Source organism: Haliotis cracherodii, unplaced genomic scaffold, assembly GCF_022045235.1.
Source record: "Haliotis cracherodii isolate W230 unplaced genomic scaffold, xgHalCrac1.p SCAF_13, whole genome shotgun sequence".
Classification (NCBI taxonomy): Eukaryota; Metazoa; Mollusca; class Gastropoda; order Lepetellida; family Haliotidae; genus Haliotis; species Haliotis cracherodii.
The window spans coordinates 21,339,337-21,346,945 of NW_027266268.1; the positions used below are offsets into that span (position 1 = coordinate 21,339,337).

Here is a 7,609-nt window from a genome sequence, read left to right on the forward strand (position 1 = left end):
CATAATCCCATAAGGGGAATAATCATTGCTCCCAGTGTGGACACCGGTACCGGTATAACGACTGTCCCCAGTGTGAAGGTGTCCCTTCCTCGGTAAAACCACTGCTGCCCACATGGACGCCCCCCTCTTCCGGTATTACCACTGCCCCCATGTGTGGACGCGACCCTCTTCCAGTATAACCACTGCCCCCATGTGCAGAGGCAAACGTCTTAAAGTATAACCACTGTCCCACGTGTGAACGCGTCCCTCCCCTGGTAAAACTACTGTCACCAGTGTGGACCCACCCTCTACCGGTATTACCACTGCCGCCAGTGTGGACGCGACCCTCTTCCACTATAACCACTGGCCCCATGTGCGGATGCAACCCTCTTCCAGTATAACCACTGCCCCCATGTGCAGAGGCAAACGTCTTAAAGTATAACCACTGTCCCACGTGTGAACGTGTCCCTCCCCTGGTAAAACTACTGTCACCAGTGTGGACCCACCCTCTGCCGGTATTACCACTGCCCCCATGTGTAGAGATAATGTTGTGTTTAAGATAATTATTTTCATATAACTATAACCGCTGTCCCACGTGTGAAGGTGTCCCTCCCCCGGTAAAACCACTGCTGCCCTTGTGGACACCCCCTCTTCCGGTATAACCACAGCCCGCAGTGTTGAAGCGTCCCTCTTCCGGTAAAACAACTGCCCGCAGTGTTGAAGCGTCCCTCTTCCGGTAAAACAACTGCCCGCAGTGTTGAAGAGTCCCTCTTCCGGTATAACCACAGCCCGCAGTGTTGAAGCGTCCCTCTGTCCCTCTTCCGGTATAACCACAGCCCGCAGTGTTGAAGCGTCCCTTTTCCGGTAAAACCACAGCCCGCAGTGTTGAAGCGTCCCTCTTCCGGTAAAACCACAGCCCGCAGTGTTGAAGCGTCCCTCTTCCGGTAAAATAACTGCCCTCATTGTCGACGCGGTGTTTAAGATAATCATTTTCATACAACTGTGGTTGTAAAGCTTTCATGCATAAAACCCTTTCTAACATTGTGGGACATATTTTCCCGAAACACTAGTAGGTGCCCTGCAAAATTCTGAAAGATAGTTTGATATACGAAAATAGGAATGGATGTTGGTTGGATTTCATATTGCTGTTAAATGTCTATTATACTTCAGCGAGACAAGTCCAGCTACTCTGGGTATGCTGTTTTGTAAAGGCGTAATTGACACGAGGAATGCAAGGATACGTTTCAGCTCTGCCAGATTCTTATCAAATAAACGTGGACTGAAATAATTTTTTACATTTGACTCGAAGAGTATCAGACCTACCAGATGGGTTGGCTGTCACGCACTTATGTAAAAAAACCCATCAGACAACAGCTAGTTATAATGCAATCTTATCTCACTGTCCAATAACAGTGTCGTGTGAAAGTTAACATTTAGATATGTTACCACGAACATAATGTCATATTATTATAATATTTAATATTATATTAAAGGTTGAACGATCGAATGTCATAACTTCCCAATGCTAACACACATGTATTTTCTCGATTCTCGTTGCTGATTTATCAGCTGAAGCAATGTGACGTCACATTGCAACATTGTGGAACATTATCCGTCAATAATTGATCATGACGTCATAAAAGGATTATTTGGTCATGTGAACAAGGGAAGTGTCTCTGTATGGTTCACAGTTCTTACGCGACCCGTGAAGATCGGGGGTAGAATAGGTCTTCAGCAACCCATGCTTGCCGTAAAAGGGGACTGTGATTGTCGGAAGAGGCGACTAATGGGATCGGGTGGTCAGGCTCTCTGACTTGGTTGATGCATGCCATCGATCCCAATCGCGTGGATCGATGCTCATGATATTAATCACTGGATTGTCTAGTCCAGGCTCGATTATTTGCAGACCGCAATCATATAGCTGTTTTATTGCTATGTGCGGCGTTAAACAACAAACAAACTAACAAACCAATCACAGTTCCTACGTTTTTCTTAAAGGAAGAAGCACACACATTTCGAAGAAATCTGGCGTAACCGTAAATGCATCACAAATAAACCGGTTTCAGCTCGAACCCGTTTTAGACTTTTACTGATCGGAGTCAAGAGCAACAATTGTGTCTAAAGAAAGTAACAACTGTTAACTTTTGGCAAAAATGCATTTGCTATAGTCTCTGGCCATCACACTTTAATTTAACACCACAACACCTTATCTGAAAGAATACATTTAAATTACTCGGTACAAATATTAAACATCCTGCACTTCTAGGAGAATTTCCCACCAGTCTGACCAATACAAGCAGATCAATGTCATCGGACCTCGACGGTGTGTGACGTAAGGATGGTCTGACTGGTTTGTGTACCATAGACTGTTATTTACAGGTCACCTTGACACAGCTGAAATATTGCTGACTGCAAAACTTGTTTTCATGACCAAATGTCAATTTCGTTTCGTTTTTATAACCCCTGTTCCGAAAATAACTCTACCTTATCAAATCATACCTATATAATGTCTGCAAGGGGTTGACGTTCTAATTTCCTGAAGACATTCTCTGAACATATATGTAAGTACATGTAGATCTGTTTTCCTTTTACTGTCCTGCATTACCTTGTCATCATGCTCAAATGTATCTCTAGAAATATGGATTAATGAATGAGTAGATACATATCTCACGATATCTTGAAAGGAAAGCATTACGTTGTGACTTTTATGCCGATTTATATGGGCAAGTATATACTACTACTACTACTACTACTACTACTACTACTACTGCTACTACTCCAAAATACATGTACTCCGTATCCCCGATTGTCCTTTAATTATAGGTTTTCTTTGATTCAGAATGCTGGGTATTATTGTGCTGACGCTCGTGGCCAGCGCGCTAGGCGCTCCTACGTAAGTGTTTCATTTCGTCTCTGGTCGTGGTGTCATCCGTTGAGAAATGCCTGAACGAGTTAACTGTTAAGTGAGTTACTTCAAGCACATTCAATTATTATTACTGAATTTCCCGAGAATGTCTCAAAGCAATATGCTTCCCTTGCTGTTCCCTCGATGTGTCCGGCTGTGTATAGGTCCACCGTAGCCCATTATGTTGGAAGAGCTAACTAATGGTGATATGGTAGTTACCGATAACGTGAAGTCATCCTTAGAAATAGGACACAAAGTGAAACGACTTTGGCAATTTGACTGAATATATATATTCAATTGGTTTCGGAAGACATATTCTTTGTGCGAGTATTGATCAATTAAAAAACTACTGCTACTGCTACTACTACTACTACTACTACTACTACTACTGCTGCTGCTGCTGCTGCTGCTGCTGCTGCTGTATATATTCAGCCTTTGTGAAATCAGGATTTTTAAAACCATAATTCTCAACTTGTTGCTGATGGTGTCAGTTTCATATTTCAGGACCCCAGCACCCGGAAGTGCGACAACTCTGGATCTGGTTGCAATCATCACTACTGCATTCAACACTCTCGACGTGAACAATAACGGCCAGGTGGAACTTTCATAGTTTTATGCTGTCTTTGACAAGTACGACACCAACAGTGAGTGAATTTCACCTACTAAATGAAAATAAATAAATCAATTAAATAAACAAATAAAGGGAAGAATTGTCATTCTTACTATATCTTTCACATTTTAAATAAACAGTTATGCTCATTCGTATTTTGAAGTTTGAAGCATTTCCGGTGATGTGATTGGATTATTTGTTGCTCGCATGACGTGTTCACGATTTAACAAACTTCAAACAGTGCCGTTTACAAAGTGTAAATTTCGTCTTTTGACGTGTACACAATGTTTGACCGGAACTACTTGTCATGGGGTATCCTCGACTGGACCATTTCTCTGTAGTTTCCCCTGCTTACCACGATCAAGGGGATCGGCAATGTCGGACAGTAAATTGATATTTCACACAAGGTTACATCAAAAAGCATATTTACATATTTGTATTTAATTAAATAGCTATACTGAAATATGGATGAATAATAATTTGCGACAAGCCTGTTTATTTCTGTGTGTTTCTGATTGTTTATTTAGGCATATTTGATACATTGTTTACATGATAAAACAATAAAATGGTGATTGTTCTAGTCTAGTTCGGACCATCCGCTCTTCAAGGTGTATGTTTGTTGCACATAGATGACCATGAGATGTCAATCCAAGAGTACATGCAGAACACAAATATCACCGCGGCCATTGCCAAGGAAGTATACAAATTCATTGACAAGGACCACGACAACAGCATCAACCGATCAGAGACGAACGGGATCTTCAGGATGTATGACACAAACGGTAAGTATATATCTAGAGTCAACTTCATTGTGACTGTATTTACAGAAGCAGCCGCATGTAGATGCGATGCTTTAAGGTTTCATAAGAATATGACACCGCCGCACTGGTGAGTGAGTGAGTTGGGTTCATCGCCCAACGAAACGAAAATAGATTACCAGTAACCAAAGTTAGGCAACCATACTGGGACCCATGGGGACTGACTCCTGAAATAAGAAGATACATGATCAACGAATGCCTAATTATTATCTACCATACTCCAGTAACTGTAAGTATAAAGTACAGTTTTTCTATTTTCAGACAACGGTGTTATCACTATTCAAGAATTTATCAGCGAATATACGAGGGTAAGTTCTTTTTCAAAAGGGCGGTCGGGTAGCCTAGTGTTCGCTCGTCACGCCGAAGACCCGGGTTCGATGCCCGACATGGGTACAATGTGTGAAGCCCATTTCTGGTGTCCCCCGCCGTGATATTGCTGGAATATTGCTAAAAGCAGCGTAAAACCATACTCACTCACTCACTCACTCTTTTTCAAAAACATAATTTGTTTCCGTAAAAGATTTAACAAATTTATTTATTGCCAGGTTTTACCACCCCCAAAAATCGTTCGATGGACATGGGTGATGTTGTGGGTGAAAGAATATTGTTTGACTCCTTCCAGACAAAAAAATATGATGCCTCAAACAAAAAATACACATTCAGCTCACCGATTTGGTTGCTTCTGTCAGCAAACAAACCTTATATTCTTTATGATTATTTCTAGATAAATATACAGCCGATGATCATGTAAGACACCCGGTGTTTTTCTTTTCATACATCTACATGCATGATCTCCCGCGTTTAGCATGCTGTTTTCTGTTGCGTTTCTCAAGTAATGAAGCATTTGTACTTTTTTCCGGAATAGTGGATCAACGAGTACAATATCAGCTAGCAATTATTTCACAGAAAATTGATCATTGAGTGTGTGAGTTTGGTTTAAGACCACTTTCATCATTAGTGGTACATTTATATCACGGGGCGGAGTGGAATGCCCAGACTGATACCGGCCATACCCATTTTCCACTTTGATGAAACCAACGAGTAGAAGTGTGGAACTGCCAGACCAAGAATGTTAAGCAGGGTGAATCTGGAAACATAGATTTCTGGCACGCTGTATCGTGGTGGTGCCTCAGGCAACAGGGCCATCTTTACCCTTGGCAGTTGTAGCATTGGTGGTGGTGTTTATAGGAATGGATTACTGTGACGAAGTGTGACCGTTAGACTCTGAAATTTTATATTACACAATATCCTTCTTGACTCTAAAAATAATTGAAATTTTTTTTCCTTATGCTGATTGTGGAATAGAGCTAGCTAGAGCTGGCTAGACTTCCTTTTGTATGCGTTTCAAGATTATTTTTCATAAAATAAATATATTCCATGGTGCAGGACTATGTGACAGTGTACGTCAACCACTTTGGTAAAACCCATGAGCGGGCACATGGTGCATAACGTGTGTCAACACAGCAGTGTAAGATTTAGCGAGTAGGTATATAACTCATAGTGAGTGAGTGAGTGGTTGGGTTTAACGCCGCTTTTAACAGTTTTCCAGTTATATCACGGCGTGTCGTCTTAATGTGGGAGGAAAACCCAAGTGATGCAGGTCTCAGACGTTTACCACTTCGGTGAAAGCCACGAGCACGGGTATGGTGCTGACAAACCTAGAAACATAATCGGGGCGAACCGGGATTCGAACCCACAATCATAGGTTTCTGGCGTGCCCAAAGGACGCAACTCTGCACAGCGAATCGCAGCGCCTTAGACGACTGGGCCACCCGTGCCCCCTATAACTCACAGGCAAAATTAGGTTGTGAAATATACCGTTTAGTTCGTACTAGACTCTTCCTTTGTTTTTGTTTTCAGATTTACAGTGACATTTTAAAAGACCTGTATCAAAGACAAAGTGAGTAATTTCGAGAGTGTACGCTGACGTACAACAAAGCGTCTACCCTACGTGGCATTCATGGACTCTTTTGAAAAAAATCAGTATGTTCCTGAAAAAAAGGATATAATAATTTGTCGAACAAATAAAAACATAAGTTCAAAGGACATTCTGCAAAATGATTTTTTAATTTATAAAATTACTAATGCTTTTATCTGCTGCATTTTTCAATTGTGTTTGTAAAGTCTCTAAATATTCCGTATTCTCTTTTACAAACAACCAAACTTCAAATTAAGAAGACTGTATCCAGCATATATCAACCTAAAATGACATCTTAGACCAGATCAGAGTTAGGAGATGCTTGGTTCATGTATACCTTGACAATTCTGTTTACACTATTTTGTATGAACAGCTGCCCCTGCATCAACAACTGCTATCCTTACAACAGCCTCCACCTGAATCCTGCTGTGGACAAATGGGTCCATGCGTCAGGATAACCCAGCATCCGGTGCGGAATAAAGGCTTCTACTAGTACATTTGTTTTGTTGTATAGTGTAGAACAGGATTAACCATGATGTTCGACAGACTTTTCAAATGGGACAAACGTACATGCCCTTGAAGATCCAGGCTAGAATTGATTTTCATGCTTTCAGGATTAACCATGATCCTCGTCAGATTATACACATGGGACAAACGTTTGATGTTCATTGACATCCCCTTGAAGACCCAGGCTAGAATTACTGTTCAGGAACCCATGCTTGTTGTTAAGAGGCGGCAAAGGGGTTCAGGTGATCCGAATCACTGACTTGGTTTTTTCATGTCATCATATCCCAATTGTGTAGGTCCGTGCGTATGCTGTCAATCACTGGATTATCTGGTCTATCCTTAATAATATGTAGACCACAGCCATTTTGCTCGAATAACGCCGAGTGCGGCGGTAAAAAGATAACTATGCATTTTCGAAAGGGAGAGAGGGAATGAATTCATTGTCAAAGTGGACACTAATATTCCGGCGATATATCTCCTCAGCCCGTAAACCATCGAACCCAGATCATGTAGACCAGTGGTTGGTAACATGACTAATGAAGAGACCCATGAAGATCCCGGGTAGAATAGGTCTTCAGCAACCCATGCTTGCCGTAAAAAGCGACTATGCTTGTCGTAAAAGGCGACTAACGGGATCGGGTGGTCAGGTTCGCTGACTTGGTTGATGCATGTCATTGATCCCAATTGCGTGGGTCGATGCTCATGATATTAATCACTGGATTGTCTGGTCCAGACTCAATTATTTACAGACCGCCGTCATATAGCTGGAATATTGCTGAGTGTGGCGTTAAACAACAAACCAACCAACCAACTAATGAAGCGCGCACTTTGTGTGCGATACCACACAAATAGTCATATTACATGTCGTTGCC

The 7,609-nt window shown here is 41.8% G+C and overlaps 1 pseudogene; it reads left to right on the top strand.

Annotated features, from left to right (window-relative positions):
- The first annotated feature begins 863 nt into the window (after positions 1 to 863).
- Positions 864 to 6,723, top strand: LOC139458523 (uncharacterized; annotated as a pseudogene).
- The last annotated feature ends 886 nt before the right edge of the window (positions 6,724 to 7,609 follow it).